The sequence below is a fragment of the Topomyia yanbarensis genome, chromosome 2, assembly GCF_030247195.1.
Source record: "Topomyia yanbarensis strain Yona2022 chromosome 2, ASM3024719v1, whole genome shotgun sequence".
Taxonomy (NCBI): domain Eukaryota; kingdom Metazoa; phylum Arthropoda; class Insecta; order Diptera; family Culicidae; genus Topomyia; species Topomyia yanbarensis.
Window position 1 is genome coordinate 89,064,913 of NC_080671.1, and position 26,161 is coordinate 89,091,073.

Genomic DNA, 26,161 nt, shown 5'->3' on the forward strand with positions numbered 1-26,161 from the left:
TTGTTGAACATTATCAGAATTGAATGCCTGACATGGTAGAACTCGATAAAGACGACTTCCGTAAGCCTAATTTTTATTTTCACCTTTATTAAATGTTTCACATCAACGTCAATAGACACCTTAAGTGGACGGAGCATCACTTATTGGCTCTGTGACTCTCTCATCTCGACAGATCTTCAAGGCAAGAATTAAAATAACAATCTGTTTCGTTCAGAGAACTGTTTTTGTCAATAAATATCGTGTCGGTTTTTTTGTTGTTCGAAATAGTAATCTTCTTGAACATTTTCTCATTGATTTGTTCAAACCAAACGAGATACAAATTTATTAAAAGTAGTTGAAACCATGTTTTATTTCTATAAGCTCTTTTTGAAAAATTTCAAAGGGGCTTTAATCCCCTAGCCACACCCACCCCCCTTTGGCTACGTGCCTTGTTAAGTTCCGAAACGTGACGTAGAACCAAGTCTCTCTTTATTTATGAACACAGCGATAACAAATTCAATTTGTTTTCTTGGTTGGTTTTTCTAAACAATGTTCCGTACTATAACAACCTACTTAGAAGCATTTTCCTAATAGTAATAAGATTTAATTGCATCTATTATTCTTCAACAAAAAAAAGAAGAATTTCTTTCATACAACATTAACCCAACTCGGCTCCGTGCACCGTGGCAACTCTCCGAAGGGAAATGGGAAAAGTGCATAAATTTGTAATCCAGATTATGCGCATGCAATTTAGCTTAATTTTACGCTTGCCTGAACTCTTTTTCCGAGGATGCATTTTTCTTTGCATTCTTTCTACTTCCTTTTCGAATCCCGTCGCTGGTTGCCGCGCGCCGCAGTTGCAGAAGACCGCAACCCCCAGAAGACTACCACCACCACCACCACCACCAGCCAGCTGCCGAAACGAGTACCAGCAGTTGGGAAATAGCATTGCTTTCATGATTATCTCTTCCATCCGTGTGGCACTGCGAAGGATCGGGGATGCTCTACATGCCAGACACTCGATGTAAACTCATCACATTCGCATCCTCCCGCCAACCATTCCCAGCGCGAACTGACCGAGTTACATGAGGATTTACACACGGAAAAGTTCCTTACCGCGAATTGTGATTTGCTCTGGAAAAATTTGCATTTTTAAATTAAGTTGATTTAAGCCAAATGAGTACAAACGAAAAGCGGTTTCCCGGGATGGAAGCAGAACTGGAGCAAGAAGAAACCGACAGGAGGGGGTTCTTGGAAGGGTGAAGAAGATATTAGGAGTCGACGACGGGCACTGGCACGACTGTGCGGTTTATGCAGCATTCTTGTGGTTGTTGAAATAAATATTTTTTCCTGCTTCCCAGTAATGTTTGCAATGCGGATGAGATGTTCCTGGGAGGAGCAGTTTTGATAATTAATTTGAGCTGGAACGGCAAAAATGCTTGCGGTTAAACAGTTTGCTCGCCCATGTTTACATTCAGCTTAATGAGTTTACCCCCAACGGGATGGAACGAATAGTGAAGGGAAACTGATACCGATCATTAAGGATACCGAAAGGCCATTAGCGCAGAAGAGGGCAGTGTAAATAGAGGTTGTAAGGGTGAGCTAACCCTAGCAGAATAAGATACATTTTTTCGAGTTTATGTACGAGGAGATCAAGTCAAAAATTTATGAAGCAATCATTATAAATCCGTGATTCAAATATCTCTCTAAATGTCATTCATCCATAGGCAAACATTTTCCCGCGAGATTCGAGGTCCCCAAGCAGACGTCACTTATAACTTTGTGTTCATGAACTCTCGAGCGTACGGCATTGCTCGCCGCTACTGCTGCGGTGAGCTGATGCTGGCCTGTCGCCTTGACGAGACAGACTCGCTGCGTGTTGACCTCTATTTCCATTTCCATATTGTCTACCTCTGAGTTGATGTGGTTTGTAGGACAATATTCATTTGTCTCTTGCAGGTTCGGAAAAAAACCGCGTCTATAGTTTTTGGTCAGTGCCATGAAAAGTTGTTTACTTTTGCACTTGTAACTTGGTCAACTTTTTTCTTACGCGCAATGCCAAACTGGAGACAACGACCCATTATTAACAGTCATGGTACTGTCTATGATATTCTGAGATTGAAATATATTTCTTGATTCAGTAATGTCGAACAGTGGGACCAATCCAAAACAGTAGGGACAAAACAAATTTGAGGCTTTAGATGTCATTTTAGAGCCAGCATTGCTTCGTAGGATATGTTCACAATATTATGCTGCAACTTTGTAAATACAAACTTTTTTGATTAGACCAAAATAGAGTACCCGAGCAAGAAATTTTAAAAAAAGGTTTAGAGGGTAGATATCTTCGGCAAAGTTGTAGAATATTATGTTTTGAATAACTTTGTCGAAGACACCATAGACATGAAACCTAATTTTAGAGTGGAAATTGTATTTTTTTTTGTGTTGACTTTTTCATGTTAAAACCTTAATTGATTAATGTAAAAGATTCAACAAACTTGCAGGTATCACAGCTTTTTGTTGAAGGAACCAATACTGTAAAATAAATGTTTTGACTTTTAAAACAATTTTTCACATAACTTTTTACTATTTTCATAAGAGATTTCTGTTTTATAGACGCTTTATGGCAGCCAAATTTTGGCTATTCCAATAATAATTTAAGTATTACAAAAGAACTGGATATAATGGGGCTCATTGTTTGGGTGACCATTTATGTAGAACGGTTTATAGCATAAAGTGTGTTTAATTTAGGAGAACCCGGGGATATTCAGGCAGTGGAGGTAATTCGGACCCCCTCGATTTCTTAGAAAATAGCAAGACTTCGTGGAACCGCTATTCTGAAACATAAATTTTGAGAGCTGAATTTGATTCTTTGTTATTTGTAGAAAGGAAATACAACGTGTTTCATTTTTTGTCATCCTCAAAACAAAAATAATTATAATGGTAAAACGGTGATTAAAACAATAAATAAAAGTGAAAAAAATAAAAAGTAAGTATTTTGGAAAGCTTGTGGCTGGGTGAAATCACAGATATTTTCGAGACGCTCACAACTTTTATGCGATATGAGCGTACGAAGCTATTCGGACCCCCTATTCCGTCAACCACCGTTCAGCGGCTTGCGGCTGCGCACACCATTGCACACGCCACAGCAAAGAAAATACATGGGCCGCCAATCGACAAGTGTCTGTCATAAATATTTCATAGGTAAACATAATTTCGTTAAAACAAAATTAAAGAAAAATGACGGTCTGAATTTCTCCGTAGGGAGGTCCGAATTACCCCTACATTGTAAAAGGATGGAAAAACGTAGAGGTTTGCAAATCGTTGCCTAGCGCTGCTATTGCAGTGCAAATGAACCTTTTATGGCACCAAAATGTAGCTGAGGTTTCAAACTAACGATTAGGACTTTGGACCGGCAACTTTTTGCCTTTCTCATATAGAAAGGTTATGCAATCACTCTGAAAAAGTTAACCTAATCCCGGTCATATCCCATTCGACTCAGTTCATCGAGATCGGAAAAAGTCTGTATGTGTGTATGTGGATGTATGTGTGTGTATGTGTGTGTATGTGTGTGTATGTATGTGCGTATCTGTCAAATAATGTCACTCAAATTTTCCTCAGAGATGGCTGGAACGATTTGCCCAAACTTAGTCTCAAATAAAAGGTGCAACCTTCCCATCGGCTGCTATTGAATTTTGGATCGATCGGAATTCTGGTTCCGGAATTACGGGTTTAAGAGTGCGGCCACACAGAAATTTTCCATGTAAACTATAGGAAAAATTAAAAATAGAATTTTTATTTTTGATGCTAAATGTCTTTAAGGTGCATGAAACGTCGAGATTTGATGCAGAATCGAAAAAAAAATTGGCGAATTTTTTTTTTTTGGATTTTGGCACATTTTGCCTTTCTCATATAGAAAGGTAATGCAATCACTCTGAAAAATGTCAAACTAATCCCGGCCAATTTTTTTTTTGACTGGCATAAGGTTTACGGAGAGGGGTTACACCCCCCCCCCCCTCTGCTGTTCACTCCCCTCCCTTTAAAATCCTTTTACATCACCGCTCAAACCACCACCCCAGCCAGCCCTCATACCCCTCCCTCTCAACCCCATCATCTTTAAACCACCACTATATCACAAAGCATACCAAATTAAGCTTGGGAGTCGTTTGTTCGTGGGACTTTCGCCCTCCTCACACACCCACCCCCGCATGACAAAATGAGTTAGCAAGCAGATAACATTGATCTAATGCTGATTAGGCTAATGAAGCATGATATTTTTTGCTTTCAAGTGTTTCACCGTCGACACGTAGCTCATCAAGTTCGTGGCTGGCAAGCCATAGTGTATAAGTGCAAAGTGTACTAAGAATGTAATAAACATTTCCACAATTATGCTAAACATAAACAGCCTCCCAGCCATAGTTTAGAGAAATGAGAAAGGCACAATTGCACCGCTAGGTGGATTAAAACAGGTTTTTCTTATCTATCTAAAAGGGCGATTCCCCTAAGTAGATCTGAATAGCCCCGGATTCCTCTATATGTCTTAGTTATAAACAAAATGTTGAGCGCTCATAACTTTTCAACGATAATAGTTAGATATGTGGTGCCATGAAATAAATTATTCGTCTTAAAACAATCTTAAAGTTGTCTGAAGACTACTTCAGTACCACAAAAGTTATTTGAATAAAACAGTTTTTCTAAGAAATACCTCAACCTTTGATTTTAAATTTGTTGTAAAATGAAAAGTATGACAGATAGAGCTTGCATGTCTTTAGCAAACTTTTCTAAAATTTGTTGTTCTACAACTTCACTGAAGGTCGTATGGCTCTATCTGGAATTATTAAAAAGTTAAATTTTTGATCTTGGTAAAAATTAATCCGAACTGTTGTTTTAACAAAAAGGGCCTCAATAACTACGAAAACTTTTCCAAAGACATAATAAGGCTAAGTGATTTAGTTTTTGAGTAAAATATCAAAATATCAAATTTGCATTCTGGACCACATTCCATCATATCGGACTCATGTTCCAAACCACTTTGTCGAGAAAAGTGTTTAAAACATATTCGTTTTCCTCATACATAATTGTGCTACCAATATGCCGTTTGTCATTGTGTTTCAATCAGGCCGTGCGCAGAAACTCAAGGGGGGGGGGGGTTTGATTTTTCACTTACCTTACTGTTCCGGCTAGAGCCTTGTTGTCTCTTACTGTATGCTGAAGCCGTCTCCACTCCACTCGGTCCATTGCTGCTTGTCGCCAGCCTCGCAGTCTTCGAAGTGTTCGAAGGTCGTCTTGATTTTTTAACGTTTCTTTTAAAAGAAACGTTTAGAAACCCTCAAACCTTGAAGATTTTTTCAGAGGCCTGGACCTAGTCTTGTGAACCAAACGACTCAGCTCAACAAATTGGGTAAATGTTAGTTATCGACAAGACAAAAGACACCGCTGCATATTGGTCGGAAACCCCAAAAACCTGTTTTAATCCACCTAGTGGTGGAATTGTGCCTTTCTCATTTGTCCAAACTACGATTCCATGGCTGGTTATGTTCAATACAACGATGGAAATGAATATTACATATTCAGTACTATTTGCATACATACAATGGATCGACGGCCACGATTTTGAAATGCTATGTGTCGACACTGAAACATCGCTTGAAGCCAATGGCGGATCAAGGAAGAGGATCCGGGGGGTCCGAACCCTGCCGAAAATTTTCAACTTGTTAAGAAATTTTAAACTAGTTTCAATTTTAAAGTAGCAACCCCTCATTGCATACTCCTATCTACACCCAAATAAGTCAAAATCGCGGCCCTCCGGGATTAGGTTGATGATTTTTAGAGTGATTGCATAACCTTTCTATATGAGAAAGGCAAAAATGTGCCAAAGTTAAAAAAGTCCTTTTTAGTCAATTTTTTTTTAAATTTATCAAATCTCAATGCAATGCAATGCAATGCATGAAGTTTTAAAGTCATTTGGCATCAAAAATGCAAATTCTATTTTAAAAATTTCCCTTACTCCCCCCTTTGAGAATTTTTCATTTCAGTTTATATGGAAATTTGCTGTGTGGACGCACTCTTCAACCCGTAACTCTGGAACCGGAAGTCCAATCTATAAAAAATTTAATAGCAGCCGATGGAAAGGTTGTACCTTTTATTTGAGACTAAGTTTGTGCAAATCGGTCCAGCCATCTCTGAGAAACAGAGGTGACATTTGTTCCACATACACACATACACACAGTGTCTCACCCACATTGGCCTTTTTTTTCTAAATGTTCATGGAAATTTGATGATTTTTTTTTCATGACAAAATCCATTGTAGAGTATTTTAGAAACTTGTCGCAATTGATAAAAATGATGTTATCAAAAATTGAATGGTTTACTTTGATGCAGGATCGATATTTAGAAATGTGCGGCTTCTCTCCTCAAATTACTCTATCTCGTAATGTAGCCCAGAAATCGTTTTTTAACCCTAAAACGTTGCATTGGGGTACAAATGTACCCCACGCCATCTTTGGAGCCGTATGAAGACGAGAATTCGGTATTTACCGACCTGGAACCCCAACCATAATTTAATTTAGAGTTCACAGTAAATCCAAAACCGCTACGACTATAAGCGCAATGGCAGTAGTCGAAAGGCAAACAGAGATGAACAGCAGCAATCCCATTGATTGATGCTAATCGTCGAATGGTGTTCAGTGGTGATCTTGCGTGGATCTTCTTTTGTCGGTTTTCACGGTAAAGAGGGACAAGCCTGTCTTTGCCAGGAGACATGATGGTGGACTTAAGTGATTCGTAGTTATGCTGCCTAAGCTCGACCCCCATCAGCAGAAGACAAAAGTTAAGCCCGTACGGTATTAAGCCTGTTCTAATGACCCTGCCACTTCTAGTTTTTCGATCTGTATACTTCACATCCTTGCTCTAACATAACTACTGTGGCTCTAAATTATCATAACTTTCCCTACCCAGTAATCTCTAGCTAATTGAATGTCGTTAAAATGTAAAAAATGAAATGTGACAAAAAAAGGAAAAAAGTAAGAGTAGGAAAAGGTAGTAAAGCCAATTTTCTTTTGGCCTTCGTGGAAGCAGGTGTCAAAGTTGGCGTGGGGTACATACCCCAGTGTACGGTTGGTGTAAGTGTTTCCAGTACCGTCTTTCCGTATGGATATACTGGGCCTGGGCCAGGGGCCCCGAAATTTTAGGGCGTCTATCTTCGAAAAAAAGGTAGGGTAAGGTGGGGTAAATCCGACCGTTGGGTAAACCCGACCCCCCTCTGTTACCGAAAATCAGAAGCACTACGCGAACTAATATCAATGTTGTCGTGTAGGGCATCGAAAATAATCATAATGGTGGTATGACAGCATTTTATTAGTCTACATTGAGATGCTCATACGACAAAAAGTGTGTTTTTACAACTTTTGATTTGACTTTTGTGCATCATTGACTACAGGATATTTCTGATTGTTAAAGTGATTGCATAATAAATGTAAGTGGATTTAAATTCTTTGATTTAAGTCCTACAAAGTGCATAGATGAATTCAGTTCAACCTTTTTCATATATTTTTTAATTGCATCGTAATGAAAAATGACGCGGTGAGGCAAATCCGACCTCTAAATATTGGGCTAAGAAAATTTTTATTTTTCAAATTGAAATATATTTTTATTGTTATTATTTATTATTTTTATGCAAAATGGTTTAAAATTACAAACGAAAGACACAAAAACTTGATGATTATAGTATTCGTCGAGCAATTGCTCCGATGCAAATGGGAATATCATTACGTGCTACTGCTCGTGATTTTAGCATTCCAAGATTGATATTGAACTCCATTTTATTCATGTTACAATTCAATAATACAACATTCATTGATTTATCATTGAAAAACCATAAAATTTGAGTAATATCTGCACTACATCAACCAAAAACATAGGGGGTCGGGTTTACCCCACCATTTTTGAAAACAGCAAAAATGAACATTTTTGTAAAACGCTTGTATCTCAAGATATTCAGAAGATCGAAATAAAATGCTATATACAGAAAGTTGCCCAGGAGTCTAACCTTTAATTTGGTATATAAAACGACTTGATCCGTTGTAAAATGAGCATTTTACAGCCAAAACCATTTATTAGGTCGGATTTGCCCCACCTTACCCTATACTCGAATATTTGTAACTCTTCAGTGCGTTGCTAAAATGACAGAAATTAAAATTGAAAGTGGTCTACATTTTAAACTCTATACAGGCATTGCTTTACCAATATCCCAATATGATTTGGTAGCACAACAGTTCGGAATCGCACATTGATTCGTGTTCCATGTGATTAAACCATCAAAAAGCATCAGACAACCAAGCAAAATGATACTAGCAGCAGGAAACGCATCACAGCAAGGTCAAGACTTTGCCTTAGCGTGCTCATTCTTTTTGTCAACAATAATAATATTTTTTTCGTGATAATAAGAAACCTTGTGATCCTGATATAAAATTATTTAAATTTTACAATGTAGTTAAATTTTAAATCTAAGTTTACGGGTAAACGAGGAACGCAATAAAATGTGAGCCACTTCCCTTATATATAATGGCTTGAATTAAACTTAGACACTCTGTGGTAAACAGCAGTCAGGTCTATTAGTTAACCACCGTCACTGGCCGATAGTTTCGTATGCTTTCAAACCTTTATCTTAATTTGATAACTTTTTTAATTACGAAATAGTACTGAAAACATAAAACAAACAAGTACCATTATTTTTCAAAACAAAATAGTTTGACTTTTATATTTAGATATTTCCAGCATTAAAGTATTTAGAATAGGCCATTAGCAAGGTCCCTAGTATAATAATAATTGATTGATTGTATTGTTCAATTTCAGTAGAAACTGTTTGACCGTGTGTCACAAATTTATATCAAAGTTTTTATAGTTATTATTTCAATGATACATGATGTAGAAAATATTGAAGAATGTATAAAAAATATATTTTGATTAAAAAGTTAAATTTTTTTTTGTCCAACTCTTGTTCTAGCCACTCCATAGTGCGTCGCGTTGATTTTATTTTAAGAGGCGCTTGACAGTAACATTCGCACAAACAGGTGGTCTGAAGAACTCGAATCCGCAATTCCCGGGTCCGTTTGAAAATTTTCCGCAACTGTTCGGATAATTTAAAATGCTTATTATTCATTGATCATCGAGTTGGTGTAATTTGACAAGACATTATAATAATATTTAGATGCAAATATTTTATACGCTTTTCGAATGTGTTTCCTCTACAATGTTCTATAGGATTGGTATCAGTACTCCCACGCATTCTATATGAGTAACTGTGAAGTTTGATATGGCGCTTGGTATTGTGTTTATGTCCTTTACAATGCCTCCTGGAACCGTATCTAAAAGCAAAACAATGTTTTGATACTATCATTTTGTTTTGGAACTTGACTTTCTTTTTCAATAGACTTCGCAGCCGATTCTTAGTGTACAGGACAATAACGGGACTTGTGCTACAACCCGATCAAAATGAAATAACAAGATTATAACACAATAAAATTTTCGTAACAAATTGTGTTATAAATTTGGTCTCGTTAGTAGTTAAAGTAACAGAAAATTATAACAAGTAACAACGCGAGATATAGTTTTGAAATCTTTTTGTTATGTGTTTCTGATCGGGAATGCTACTGATCACTAAAAATTCTTCCTGGATGAGATCCGCAAATGCGACGAATGGTTAATGAGACCAGCACCTTACCCTCTGAACCGCCAAAGCAAAGATCATTTCTAGGTTTCCCAAAACTAGCTAATATGTCCCCGAATCAATTTAGAAGGTTGACATTTATGATTTTTAGTTATACTCAGGTTATGCTAAGACACACTTCGAGCTAGAAGTTGTGTGAGTAGGGGAAAGAGGGTAACAGTGGAACTATGAAAACGTATTGTTTCCATAGTTCCACTGTTATCCTATTTCCCCTATTGAGTATGGGTCACGAGGCCCCCTGACAACCCCCACTGGATTTCTTTGTAAAACCAGAACCGGTTTTCTGACCTGACCAACAAGTATAGTTTATGCTGAAGATTAATTTGTTCTACTCTAGCCATACTGCCCATATAAGCATAAGAGTCCCGTATGGATTTTTGTCGAAAATGAGATATCTGTTGGATTGTATTCTGTATCACACCTGAATCCTAATGCACACATGAGATTACCAGGTTTGTTCAGAAAATATCGAAAAAATAACACAACATATTGATGGATATTAAAGACATTACCATCATTTAAATCCCGCGATTGGCGAAGAAATGAACATCCCCTGTGTCAGAGATTCGCTTAACACAGGAAGGGCCCACGACACTCCGTGCGCGGCTGGCATATTTTAGTCCAGCCAGCCAGTGAGTCCTCGGCACGGAGAAACATCCTGTTTTCCGTCGCCTCTTACGACACGGAACAGGACCCAGTGGATCAATTCGTGGCTGAGATACTTCAACCCACACACCATACACACACAGACATTTTCCGATCTCGTAGAACTGAGTCGAATGGCATATGACATTAGGCCCTCCGGGCCGGGATTAGGTTGACGATTTTTAGAGTGATTGCATAACCTTTCTATATAAGACAGGCAAAAACGTTCCAAAGTTCAAAAAAGTCAATGTTAGTCAAAAAAAATTGTTAGCGCATAAGACCGCGCAAATTCGTAAGTGCTACCACGCAGCGTTGCCAACAATGTTTTCAAAAAAACTGAATCCCCTCTTTAAAAAAACTGAAAAAAACAAATTTATCCTTGCAATCAGATTTTTAGTATTCCAAATAAAAGGTATCTTTCTAAAAAAATGGGAAAATAAAGACAAATATCATTATTCAATATGAAAATGTTCACTTATTTAAAAAGACAAGAAAACAATTTTTATTTCCTCTTTCCCCATCGTAGTTTTAATTAAAATTTAATTGTGTATAGTAGTGAATTCTTAGTTTAAGATAGCCTAAATTTTTTTCCTTACCGTTTAAATATAGCTTTCAGATAATTTCAAATTGCAACCCTCCATATTTGAAAAAAAGAAATTTGCAACAAAAAAATTGGAACCTTAAAGCTACCGCACTGTGCCATATGAAATAAAGAGACTATAAATTTAAAATATCCCAATCCAAGCAACCATAGGCATTAAGCCATAGTACAATATTGGCTATATATTTGCACTAATGTTGCATTAAAACTCCATAATAGCATTAACAATGCAATCAAGCTATATATTAGCATCATAAATGATTATTTGCACAGGCGAAGTATAGCATTATCGCTTGCTTCGTATACGTATATAAAGCTTATATGATGCCTAGATGCTTCATGGACCATTAAAGCATGTATGCTTTACATGTCCATTTGGTGCCATTATAGAGCAAATATAAAGCCGACTTAATGCTATCTTGAAGATTATATTCCGCATATTTTATTTCACTCGAACATACGCAATGTAGTCCAGGCAGCAAAAGCAGCGCACTTACTGTGAAGGACAAGGCAAGGTACCTCTGTTCGAGACTTACTAAAGGAAATTTTCATAAAACTTGATTCATATCGTGTGAGAACGAAATTCCGTTAAGGAAGAAGTGTGGGGAGGGCAATGGTTTCAGCATGAAAAGTTTATCTTGTAAACTCAACATAGGTGTTAGGTATTTTTTGCACAGAATGTGTATGCAAAGTTTGAAAGAAATCGGTTAAGTAATTTTTGAAAGGCAGTTAACACCGCAACTAGTGTTTTTCACCGAGACGTTCTACAAAAAGCTTCGCCACCGAGTCGTCTGTCGGTATTTTGGCATAGCAAAATTACAGAATATTATTGAAGTGATACACTATAATGTATCGAAGTTTTATTCAAATCACATCCCTCAAAGTTCTAAAAACAATTCGTAAAAAATATTTTTAGGCTGAAACCCATACCCCCCCCCCCTTAAGTTTATTCATTACAATGCATCAGAAGAGAGTCAATTACGGTTTTAAACAGTACTTTAATATTTTTTCCTTTTTGCCCACCGCACCGAAAAGAACACATAAGAAATTGTTGCAAAAGCGGTGCGGAAAATGTCAACCAATCGAAGCTTTCTAATAGCATGAGTGGCGCTAATATCAGGCTATCAAATTTGACATTTGTGCGCTGGTACTATATAACAGCACTAGTGACGCAAAACGGGCTGTCAAACTCTGCACAATAATAGCACAATATTTCGCCTTTTCTAGCATAATACCAACGTTATATCAGAATACAGGGCTTACCGGCTTTATACGAGTGCCCTATAAGTAGATATAAAGCAGATATTAGGCTACGTAACAATGCTTATTGGTTACATGGGATCTACTATTACGGCACTCCATAGCATGTCAATTTATTTATTTATTTATTTAGTTATTTGTTTATTTATTTATTTATTCATTTATTTATTTATTCATTTATTCATTTATTTTATTTATTTATTTATTTATTTATTTATTTATTTATTTATTTATTTATTTATTTATTTATTTATTCATTTACTTATTTATTTATTTATTTACTTATTTATTTATTTATTTGTTTATTTATTTCCTTTTTTATTTCGACTATGTTAGTCACATTTTTCTTTTTTACGTTTTTACGACATTCAATTAGCTAGAGATTACTGGGTAGGGAAAGTTATGAAACTTAGAGCCATAGTACTCAAGTGAGAGCAAGGATGTGAAGTAAACAGATCGGAAAGTTAGAAGTGGCAGGGTCATTAGAACAGGCTTAATATCATGCGGGCTTAATTTTTGCCTTCTGATAATGAGGGTCGAGCTTAGGCAGAATAACTACGAATCACCCGAGTTCACTATCATGTGTCCTGATAAAGGTAGACGTATCTATCTTTACCGTGACAACCGATCTGTTTACTTCACATCCTTGCTCTCACTTGAGTACTATGGCTCTAAGTTTCATAACTTTCCCTACCCAGTAATCTCTAGCTAATTGAATTTATTTATTTATTTATTTGTTTTTTTAATTTATTTTGATTAATTTGAGGGCAGGGAAAAGCCCGTTGGAGTTGAATTTTGTTTCAACTCTCTCTCCATAAGGCATAAAACCTCCTCATCCTTTATATCAACAGATAACAAACCTCCAAGTGGCACAATTCGAATCTTATAACTACAATGAAAACTAACAGCAAAATCTTAATAACTATGAACTAGCACTAGGTAACAGCTAACAAGATAATGAGCTTAAAAACGATATCTTGACGACATTACGAGACAAATGATATTCGAAGTTGTTGGAACAGCGATTGAAAAGATGGCATATACTGATGAAAGGTATGTTATAAATTGATTTTGTTCTGGCTACCGGAAGCCAAAAGAAAAGATGGGTTCGAAGACTACGACGATGAATGTCAATGTCCAAAAGTTGAAGAAGTTCAGAACACTCGATTCGAGGTTGCAGTAAATCGGCAATGGAAACTACTTTCGAAACATTTCGACGTACAGACAGTAGATCGAGGTCAATAAGCTCACAGCGATCTATGTAGCTCGGTAGGTTCAGTGGATCCCTCCATGGGATAACAGACAGATAACAGACCAAAACTATTGGTACGAATAGTTAAGAATTTCAATACATTTTGTGAACTAACGTTAAGCATTATCACATTGAATAGAAACGTCAAGGCACGGTAAATCGGCTAATTTTATCGACTAAGCCACTGGACGACTCATTAAACTTAAAAAATCCTTCCACTGCGGTGAATATACGAATGAATGCGACAATTGGTTCGTTGGATCTAAAAAAGGTATGATGGAATCTTTGCTCGAGCAGTGTTTTATTTCGTAATGTTCTATTTGGAATTCAAAAAATTTATTCCGAACGAAGATCTGGAGCATCCATTTCACCAATAATCAGTTTTGCGATTATCACCGCTTGCTGTATTTTCGCTGGTATTAAAACATATCGGTTCCCAGCAGGTGACATCTATCCGGATATGATGGTAGCAGGTTAACTGGATCATGCCAGGGTAGATTTCTTAGTGCCACGTTACTTCCTGCGAAAACCAGATCACTGAGGCGTTTTCGAGAATAGGGCGGACCAGTGAAACTTTCAGACAATGTAGATCTTCGAAGTCCTTAACAATCTAGGAAATGAATCCCAACTGACGTGTTGCTTTTGAAAAAATTAGTGAGCATTGAAAGTCGACCTTTGAAATCGCGTCCAATCGCACTCTCGAGTCACACACCTGTTCGACACTTGTCCCATTGATCCTATAATCGAACTGCATCGGGCATAAAATACGATGGAACGTAATCGCTTAACATTTCGTCACGTTAATAACAAGCTTATTACTGCCACAACAATATACAACATAAACTGGTTTGTAGTCGGCTCCCAGCAGTAATGCTATATCATTGAAAAATATCACAAATAGCAAAGGTCCCAAGTCACTCCCTTGTGGAACAACAGACTTATTGGAAAATTGTGACGATAAGCGGCTATCTAATTGTACTCGTATAATTCGTCCGGAAAGATATGAATCCAACCAATACACAAATTAATTATGCAGAGACGATGAAGTGTCTATATATCTTAAGCCGATTTCTGAATGCGCACTTTAATAGACTTTTCTGAGCGAACTCACACACATGCAGAAAAACGTCGATCTTAATTTTGCTCTCATAAACGTTACTAAAAAAACTTACGGCGAATAAGTAAGCAAAAGGATCTTTGCATTAATTTTAAAATAAATAGTAGAAGGAACTTTCTTCGACGAGTACTACAAAAGTATTTTCGAACGATTATTACTGAGAAAATGCTGAAATTATAGCAAATAAAGAATGAAACAATGGAATATTCCTACAAACCTATTGATATTTCACAAAGTTAAAAAAATATTGAATCTAGTGCTTCTGAGAGCAAAATTGAGCTCCGCCCTTTTCATCTAAGTGTGCATGTTAATTAACGATCATTTGATGTTAGTTTTGAAATTTGGTCCCTAAACTAAAGTTCTAAAGGACAGCATAAAAATGTTTTTTATTTTTTTTCTCATTTCAAACTCACGTGCTGAATGTTCACAGTTGTATACGACGGAGAATTACAATACCTGAAACAAAGAAGAAATCGAATAATTAGTATTAATAATACCTCCGGAAACAAATCAAAGAAGTTAATTATCAATGTCTCAACAATGTCAAAACAATAACAGTCCAAACGACCGCGGTCGTTGCTCGTTATCGCCGATACAAGCAACCCAATCAGAATATAGAAGGATAAAAACGAAAAATCATCCCATGACATGCTCAAATCGGAGAAACACAACCCACACCAACAGCTCCACATTGGACGCGTCAATAAATTATCGCAATTTATTGTGACATTAGCTGTCGCAATTAATTGCACTCGCTGGTTATGGTCAATACTCATTGTTCGAATTTCCTCAATGAAACGGCAAAAAACCTCTCGCGCATCCAGTCAATTCAACCCGAAACGTATCAATTGTTGTCGGCAATCAGTGCGCGAAAACATCGCACAAACATCCCGCGCGCTGCGCTGGATATTGGCCGGGGATAAACCAGTGCGTCTCAAGGTCAGCACCCGATCCTGTCACTTGCTACAATTTAAATGTGTCCCAGCGCTACCCAACCGAGCTGCACTGACAGAAAACTCAAAAATTATAAGCGCACGGAAGGCAATCGATTTATTAATTTATGAATGCCAATGCTCGATATTTCACACGTCACCGAACCGCAATTCCATTAAAACAGACGACGTCCAAGTGGCTACTTGTTTAACCTACTTTTGGTCAGCATTTACTCTATGCACGACGCGACGCCGGGGTGCAGCGAGATGGGGGTGGCTTTTGGCCCTGGTTGCTTCTGCTGCTGATGCGGTTAACCACCGGTCATAAATCTCGATCTCAGCCTCAGATCTGCTTTCATTCGGTCTCGACGAGACACTGCAGAAGAGAAAACCAGACCTGTCCATTGAGTTCCCCAAAAGGATTCGCCCGGTATATATCTGGTATGGGATGGTGTGGTTGGTGCACGCTAGCCGTCGTCGCACCGGGTGGTGGTGCAATATTAAAACAGCAGTAACAGGATTCCGTTTCTCACGGTCGGTATTCTCTTTGGGTAAAGGAATAATAAACGTCGAATGTCGTACCGATCCGCAACCAACAACAACAACAACAACAAAAGTAATCGCCGACAATGGGAAACCGCGATTGGAAGGAAATGGACAGGAAAGGTTAAATAAGAAATTTTATAAAAACTGACATTGTCAAACTGGGGTAGACAGCAGGTAGACATTGAGAAATGCTGTAAAAATGAACTTCATGACATCTTATAACTATACTTCCCTGAACTCGCTATTTTGCTGATATAAGTCGGAACATTGAAATACAATCGTGTCAAAGTTGTCCAAATTCAGAAAGTCAAATCGAAAATGTTTTAACTATTACGAGTTTCCGTAAGAATTTTCCATTATGGCTGTGGTTAATTTCAGAAGAACAAATAAATTTATCTTTCCTTAAAACGAAACCCCATACAAGAATCGACTGCTGCCATTGTCTGAATATAAACAAATAAACAGCACTAGATACTTCACTAGACCAACAAAACCCATCGAACAAATATTATTATGTTAATAACATTTTCCATAAACATGAATTAATCCACAACTCGACGTTTTATGCTTGTTTGTATTGAATGCAAAGCGCTACGTTCCGGAACAGTGCCCCGAACTTTTCCTATCAGTTAATATCAACATTATCCTCATCATCACAGAGCTGTTAAACACCATAGAACCCGCCGCTTCCCGTGGGCTTCAACGGAGCCCGCATTATACCTCCATTTAATCCGGTCAATGATGCTGAGCTTCACTGTTGTTGTGATTCACACAACTATGTCATTGATCCTAGTTGTACGGCTAGCAAGCGACACCCTACACAGACAGCACGCCGGGATTTCCTATAGCATACCTACCTATCTGAAGTTCACAGTCAGCGTCGAACATCAAACCGTCCACGCTGACTCTGACCAGCTCAGGCCAGCCAACCGGTCACCAATTACCCTCACTGAGTAGACGTAATTAATTTTATCCCGTCACCCTGTCCTCGCAAGTTCCCCACATCAGCCGCAGCGCTCCGCTCGGCTTCAACAAACGCAACGCACGGCTTGACAAGGAAAACAAAAACAACCCACCGCCTCCACAGATGGAAGCGGCAAGTATAGGCTAACAATGTCGTCTGTGCGTGTGATCCTTCTGTTCTTACACTGTTCCCTGTACCGAAAGAGATGTCATTTAGCGGATGCAGTTCCGTCCAGCGAGGACATTGTGTTGACGACGGCGACCATCAATTGAACCATTTATCTTACCGTCAGACCAGACTGAAAGATTCGCGTAAAATCGCAGAACAAAGAGTGACCAGGCAGCGAGCGGCGCACAGTGGGACGAAATCCTCGAAAAGCGGACATTGATATTTGCGACGAAAATATTGGTTTTGGAACTGTGATGTCTTCCGAAATATTCCTTTGTTTTGGGAGTACTTTAATTGCATTCAAGTCGTCGTTACAGTTCGGTCGCGTTTCCATTTGCGCCGTTTAAAGTTTAACCGTGCGTGTTTTAATTTGTATTGTTTTCATTTATCATTGCTACGTAAGTAAAACATGCCGTGCGCGATTAATAATTGTACAGTGAGTGACGACAAACATGTGTGGTACTGCCATGGATCATGCGGGAAAAAATTCCACGCTGCATGCGTTGGTGCTCAGAGGAATCATGAGCAAAGAATACTAACATACATGCTGCCAATATGCTACGAGTGCCAGAAGCGTCTCGTGATGGAGTTAAATTTCGATAAACTGTACAGACAACAACAAGAAGTCATCAACCTCAACAAGCTAGTTATGGAGTCGAATCACAAACTCACATCCACATTTAGCAACTTCAATGTCCGAGATGGATTTGAATGTATCGAAATGCTCTTAAACGAGTTGAAAGGCGAAATTAAAACAACTGCAGCTAATCATAATAACGCGGTTGCACACATAGCCAAAACCTCGGAGTTGTGGAATGAGCTGGCTGCTTCCAACAAAACTGGCAAAACTGATGTCGTTGCCACAAAAAATCACTTAACATCATTATTCGACATATCGATGATAGCTACGAAAAACAACATCGCAGCCTATGTCAATGAACTGACCACCGATATGACACGCGAGTTGAAACAAATTTGTTCAGAAATTGAAAAGGTCAGCAGCGTGATAACTGACATGGCTAACAACTGTTCGGCTCAGAATATGAGTTATGTAAACCCAATATTCACGGATGATATTATCGATGAGTTAAAGCAAATTTCTAGTGCAGTAAACTCACTGGAACAAAAGACTGCTGCTTCACCCGCAACAGATTCCTCCCCTAGTTTAGAGGCTGAGATGTCCGTCGAGGCAGCCAGTAACTCAGGCTGGCGTTTCCTTGGCAACTCTAAGGTATGGAAGGCTGATTGGTCCGAATACGACGCACGTAAATTGCGTCGTCTCAATCAACAAAAAGCGGAGGGGAAAGCAAGAATAAAGAAGAAACGGAATAAACAGAGGCCTGCTAATGCACTTGACACCACCCGTAACAGTAATAATAATACTAAGCGTCGCAAGAATCACGGTTACAAGCACCACACAAGTTTCGACAAAAATAACGGATGTAATTACAACCACAGCAGATTTGCGTACCACGATAACAAACGCCGCGACATCGACAATCTTCCGTTGGATAGAGAGCTACTGGCTGAGGCAAAGAAACGTTTTTCGAGGCCACCTTCAACTTCGTTCAGACCTACCATTGCATTCCAGAGAGGTGATGTTTTAAACCCGTGCCCTACCGACCAACCTAGCACCTCACATCGAACAGCTGCTGCCACACCTATGTACCCCTCCGGAATTGGCGCCTGTCAGTGTTTTTGCCGCTATCGACGCGCTCATTAGAGCAAGATAATAATGAATTGACAAATCATATTGCGATTCAAGATTTAGAAGAGGTAGAGCTAGGGCTAATTAATTCCCATTCAACTAACACTTCTCCTAGAGAATCTCAGTCAAGAACAGAAATCTTGGTCTATTGCCAAAACTTTAACCGCATGAAAAGTGCAGCTAAGATGAATGTGATTCAAAACAAAATATTAGGTTGTCATTATTCCGTAATTTTAGCAACTGAGACTAGTTGGGACGAAACAGTGAGAAGTGAAGAAGTTTTCGGGAGCAATTACAATGTATTTAGGGATGACCGTGATTGTCATGTATCTGGTAAGAAGTCAGGAGGGGGCGCTTTGATTGCGATTTCAGCAAAACTAAATGCAGAAGTTATCAAAACTATAAAATCAAAAGAATTCGAGCATGTGTGGGTGAAAGTATATGTTAAAGACGAAACTCACGTTTTCGCTTCGGTGTATTTTCCTCCAAATTTTGCTCGAAAAACGACTTACGAAAAGTTTTATCATGCTGCTGAATGCATTATTAATAGTCTTTCCCCGCACGTAAAAGTTCACATATATGGCGATTTCAATCAACGCGGTATTGATTTCATACCAGATGCTGATAATGAGAGCATCCTACTTCCTGTTGTAGGGGAAAATGAAACTTTGCAGTTCATTTGCGATAAATCTGCCAGTTTAGGACTTAATCAAATAAATCACATAAGAAATCAGCGACATTGCTATTTAGATTTATTAATGACGAATATAGACGAAGACTTCTGTGTAACGGAATCACTTACTCCCTTATGGAAGAATGAAGCATATCATACAGCCATTGAGTTTTCTATATTCTTGCATGTTAACGACAGACCTGGTGATAGTGAATTTGTGGAGGTATTTGATTACGAGTCCGCTAACTATGAAAGCTTGAGGCAAAAAATTAATGCAATAAACTGGCAAATGATTTTAAGAAATGAAGAAAATGTTGAAGCTGCCGTAGACATCTTCTACAAAATATTATTTGAAGTCATTCACGAAGACATACCTTTGAAAAGAAGAAGGCGTCACTATAACTCAAAACATCCCATCTGGTTTAATAGAGAAATCAAAAATTTAAAAAATCGTAAGCAGAAAGCACACAAAATCTACAAAAAATACAACAGCGAAGATAACTTAACAAACTATTTAAATCTATGCGATCAATTGAACCTTGCCATTGATATCGCGTTTGAAGAGTACAATGCAAGAACAGAACGCAATATAAAAACTTGCCCAAAAAACTTCTTTAATTACGTAAAAACTAAAATAAAATCGGATTATTTCCCAACAGAAATGCATCTTGATGGAAAGGTAGGCGATAACTCAGAGGAAATCTGCAATCTTTTTGCAACATTCTTCCAGGAAGTTTACACTACATTTTCAGAGAAGGATCGAGAGCGTGAATACTTTTCATTCCTCCCAGAACTTTCAAGAGATATTAACATTAAACAGATAAAAGTACATACAATCATGGATGCCTTAAAAAACTTGGATAGCTCTAAAAGCCCTGGACCTGATGGCGTTCCACCGGTGTTTTTAAAAACTTTGTCAATAGAACTAACCGCTCCTTTATTTTGGCTTTTTAACATTTCTCTAGAATCAGGTTGTTTTCCTAAAACATGGAAAAGCTCTTTCCTAGTTCCAATTTTTAAAAATGGTAAAAAATCCGATGTGCGTAACTATCGTGGAATAGCTATCATCTCGTGCATTCCCAAGATTTTCGAGGCGATTGTTAATGAAAATTTATTCCACCAAATCAAGAACAGAATTACCCATGTGCAACATGGTTTTTTCAAAGGGCGTTCTACAAGTACAAACCTGCTCGAATTCATTAACTACACATTAACAGCAATGGAAAACGGAAACCACGTTGAAGCTCTTTATACAGATTTTAGCAAAGCATTTGATCGCATCGACATACCCATGCTACTTTTTAAATTAGAAAAAAAGGGGTTTGAGCCAGGACTTCTTACATGGGTACAATCATATCTTACAAATCGTGAACAAGCTGTTAGATTTAAAGGGATAAAATCAATCCCAATTCAAGTTACATCAGGAGTCCCTCAAGGGTCTCATTTGGGCCCGCTATTCTTTATTTTATTTGTTAACGACATTTCCTTCATTCTAAAAAATGTAAAAGTTCTTATATATGCTGATGATATGAAACTGTTTCTAGAAATAAGAAATGGTGAAGACTTTCAGACATTTCAAAACGAAGTAAATATATTTTATACATGGTGTAATAAAAGCCTGCTGAAACTGAATGTAAAAAAATGTAATTCCATAACATTGAGTAGAAAGAATAATATACAGAACAATAGAATCTTATTGGGAAATCAACAAGTAGAAAAGTGTGACAGAATAAGAGATCTAGGAGTTATTATAGATTCCAAAATAACATTCATAGATCATTATAACACAATAATTAACAAAGCAAACAGCACACTAGGTTTTATTAAACGCTTCAGCTATAATTTCCAAGATCCCTACACAATAAAAACATTATATGTAGCCTATGTGCGTTCAACACTAGAATATTGTAGCATAGTTTGGTCGCCTTTTTCAGCAACGCATGCAAACCGGATAGAATCAGTACAAAAGCAGTTTTTGATGTTCGCTCTTCGTAAACTAGGTTGGACTGGACTACATTTGCCATCTTATGAAGCACGGTGCATGCTAATTGACATTCAAACCTTGAAAGATCGTCGTGAATTTTCTATGGTATCATTTGTAAACGACATTGTATCACATCGTATTGATTCAATCGAACTTTTATCGAAACTAAATTTTTATGCTCCTTCTCGACAACTACGTAACCGCAGCATCTTTTGTACAATTCGCCATCGCACTAATTATGCCAAGTTTGGCCCTTTAAACCAAATGATGAATATTTACAACAAACATTGCGAAAGCATTGACTTCACTATGTCGAAAACAAAACTTAAGCAGCAGTTTAAAGTAAACCAAAATTTCAACTAGTGTTAAGTTAGTTTAATAATTATTGTAAGAAACCGGTCTACATCTGATTGACGACTTGAAATAAATAAATACAGCGGTGAAAATGTTTAATTTAGTATGATAAAATTACTTTCATTTATTTCTTAAACTGATAGTAGTCTATGGAAAGTCTAAGGAAAGTTTGAAATTTTGTCCATTCTCGGTAAAAATGGATCAAGATATAAAAAAAATGGTCGAAATTAAAGCGAAACTGAACCATTTCAACACGTAATTTTTCATATGATTTATATGAAAATCCATATTTTTTAAAAGCAATCGAAAAATTTTGATAATTGGTAGACTCTGAGCACACTATGAAAGGTTCCAAAAAAAAAATTACGTGGATGAAAAAAAATTCTTTTTCTAAAAATTTCGGTATTTTCATAATACAATATTTTTCAGAATGTATTTTTAAAGAATCCGAAAACTTTTCGCTTAAAAGCTTTCATAGTGCGCTGAAACTCTAACAAGTTTCAAAATTTTTCGTTCACTTTGAAGAAAGATGAACTATCATATAAAACGTATGCAAAAAAATACATGATTTTCCCATCTAAAAATTCAATCGTTTTGAGGCACGTATTAAAATGGTCTAATTTCGCTAAACTCCTTATCTTTTTGTTCATCAATATTACCCTTTCGATACATGTTTAAATCATCTGATGACTAAAAATGTCGAAAAGGTGACTTAAGTTGCTCTTTGCCCATGCATATTGTCGTGCTTTATGTGTTTACTTATTTGACCACACCCAATTCATCTGACTACAAATACGATTAAGAATATACGATTTTTTTAATAACTCATTTCTTTTATCATTTGTAATATTTTGCGCCTATATAGTAGATCTATTGCATCTCCTATGATAAATTAATAAAATGCTTAGCTATGGAACTATGATTAGCAACAACGCAACTGTGGAAACAATACTAAAACATGTTCAATAGTATTTGGATATTTTTTTTTGAGAGTTGTCCTAGTGGAACTGTAGAGTTACTAAAACACTGCTTAAGACCAATTGTAGCGTGCCATGATTTTGAATGTTATATTCATTGTATGGTTCCGATATGTGCGGACGTAGGGATTTTGCGAGCGCGTGCATCCTCGCGAAGGGCTCGAGCGTTTGTACGTTAATGTGTTCGATTGCGTGTGCATTTGTATGTTGTGAGTGCTAACGTGTACGTAACTTCGCGTGTGTAAATTCTATTTTATAAGCGTGTGCCGTTGGCATATTCACTAGTGTTTTTGGATCATCGCGCGCAGATGCTAGAAGAAAGTGAGATCTTCCAGTTCACTAGAGTTCCCAGTCAGTCGCCATGTCTGTTGTCTAGTGGATATTATTTATTTTTTTTTTTTATTGGTCCAACTGAATATAAAGACCTAAGTTTCTAGGACGGAGGATAATGATTTCCGGTCGTGACCGATTCATGATCGCGCGAACACGGACGTTTGTAGGCTCGCATTTGCGACCGCACTTCGTAAGTACTAAAACATTCACCTTATTACAGGGGTGCTATCAAGTTTGCGCGATCGCGGGCGTGAATGTGCGCGGTTGATCGCGATGGGCTTAAGCGTTCGTATATTAATGTGTTTGTCGCGTGTTCTAGCGTGCATGTAAGGTCGCGGGTATACATTCGATTTTGTAACCGTATGGCCATTCACATATTCGCGTACGTTCTTGGATGGTCACGCGGACCGTCATTTTGATATTTAGTTATCGGTGTACAGTTCACATTCTGACAGGGAGGTAGTTACCCCGTATCACTAGAGCTCCCGGTCATATCGGCATGGAACGTGTTGTCCAGTGGAAGAGAACTTTTTTCAGTTGGTTCAATCTGGTATCGAGGAAAGAGACTTCCGGAAGTGATCAATCCATGATCGCGCGAGCGCGGGGCTCACGCTCGAGACCGCGTTTGAATGTTTATAAGTATTGAGACGTCCATATTATCACCGGAATGTTATCATGTTTGCGAGAACGCGAGTGTAGCTTACGTGGATGATCGCAAAGAGTTCTAGCATTTGTATGTTAACGAGTTTGTCGTGTGTGTGTTACTTCGCGTGTATAAATTCGAACGTGTTGTTCAGTCGATATTAGCATCATCTTTTCGTTTGGTCCACCTGAAAGCATTGAACCTATGCCTGGAGAGATTTTCAGTCGAAACCGATTCATGATCACGCGAACACGGGTATTTGAAGGTTTACTCCTGATACCGCGTTTGTAAATTTATAAGTGCTAAACCTTTCACTTAGTCACCGGGGTATTATCCCGTTTGCGAGATCGTGGGCGTAGGTGTACGTGGATGATTGCGAAGGACTCGAGCGTTTGTATGTTATCGTTTTTGTCGCGTGTGCTAGTGTGTATGTAACATCGCGTGTATTATTATGTATTATTTTTTATAAGCGCGTGGTCATTCATATGTTCTTAAATGATCACGCGCGGATCGTGAATATACTTAATTTTTAGTGTGTGGTTCAGATGCTAGAAGAGTGAGTCCCATTTCCCTAGAATTCTCGGCCATGTCGCCATGGAGCATGTTGTCTAGTTTTTTTTTATATTACTCTAACTGAAGGCATGAGTTTGGGCTGCTAGGTTCGAAGGTAGAGACTTCCGGACATGACCGATTTATGATTGCGCAAGCGATGGGTTGATGTTTAAAACCGTTTTAGTAAATTTATATGTGCTAAAACGTTCACTTAATTACCGGAGTGTTCGAATGTTGGCGATATCGCGGGCGTTCGCGTTTGTGACCAGGTTTGTCTTATCGCGAAGGCCACGTTTGTACGTTTGGAATGAAAGAGATTGTGAGTGTACATGAGATAATAAGCAAATGAATTGTGTTAATGAGTTAGCATGTTAGCATGGATCTAATTTAAAATATAACAACAAAAGAAAAAATAACATGCCAAATAAAGAAAAAAGGAATGAAATTAAGTAGAAGTGAAATTGATCGATATTATACACATGAGCAGTAGAGTGGGACATGGTTATATGAAAAAAATAAAATTTTGCTCCGAGTAACTTTTTGGGTCCCATTTAGCTCCCAGAACAACTCTACAAATTTTTAGGTCGATCGGTGAAACTATATTTTTGCACCCACGGTTTAAAGTTTACATGAGATTTTGTGTGGAGAAATCATCTTTTGCGAATTAATTCTTCCAAGAGACGCCCGTTACCTCCTAAAAATAAATAGATGTCTGATTTTCATAGGAAATCTGTCAAGGAAACAAAGTATAGAAGACCGCGAAACGATCTGATACTTGTGGAAAAAGTTACTAAGCAAAAACCGATAGATGACCTGAAGATTGATGAAAATTTCATTTTTCATAGCATCACTGCTGCTGACGGTCGAATTATATACGAAATTTTTAACTTTCTCTTATTATGTACAAAAGAAGCCTCAATTAATCTCCCAAAAATGCTCCAATAATCTCACTGATAACAATGTCAAACCATATTGCCACAAAAACTAAATGACCCCCCTAATCTTACGAAAACAATATTATCCCCTTGTGTAGATATATAAGATAGCTATAAAATCGCATTAGTTTCATTTTTAAAAAATCAATATGTAATCCCCTAGTTTTAAGCAATTTAAAATATAAAACAAACCAAAATTGGCACCTTTAAGCTAACGCAACGTGCCTTATCAAATAAACGATTTGAATAAAAAAAAAATAATCTCCCAAAACCCTTGCGAAGCGGCCAAACAGTATAGATAAATGATTAAGCACATTAAGAGAAGATCAAAACAAAATTGCATATAATTGGACAATCAACAGCAGTGGTGCTAGAAAAAATGAATATTTTATCAACCGTCAGAGCATCAACCGGTTTCAGCTTAATAACTTTTTTCTCAAGCATCAAATCGTTTCGTGGTTTTCGAGACTTTGTTTCTTTGTTAAATTTCCTAAATTTCCTAAGCCACATAACGATTTATTTTTAGGAAACAAGGGGCGACTCCTGGAGGAATTATTTTGTGAAAGTTAATTTTCGCATACAAAATCTCATGTAAACTTTAAACAGTGGGCGCAAAAATATAGTTTCTCCGATCGAGCTAAAAATTTGCACAGTTGTTCTAGGATCCAAATGGTATCCAAAAAGTTGCTCAGAGCTGGAATCTATTTTTTGTCCCACCCTAATGAGTAGTGGAAAAACAAACTACTAGAAGAACAAAAAACAGACTAATGAAGTAGAAGAAGAGAACATATGTAACATGGAATCGTCCAAATGC

General features: G+C 37.6%; 1 protein-coding gene across 7 annotated transcripts in view; it reads right to left on the reverse strand.

Moving 5' to 3' along the window:
* The window catches only part of LOC131678789 (dnaJ protein homolog 1), a 276,420-nt gene that overhangs the window by 99,805 nt on the left and 150,454 nt on the right, over window positions 1-26,161 (reverse strand). The window contains exon 1 of one of the 7 annotated variants that reach the window (XM_058959097.1): window positions 14,992-15,012. The exons of the other annotated variants lie outside the window; for them this stretch is intronic. The gene's annotated coding sequence lies outside the window, so the exon portion shown is untranslated. Of the gene's footprint in view, window positions 1-14,991; window positions 15,013-26,161 lie in introns of those variants that run through there. 7 annotated transcript variants of the gene reach the window in all.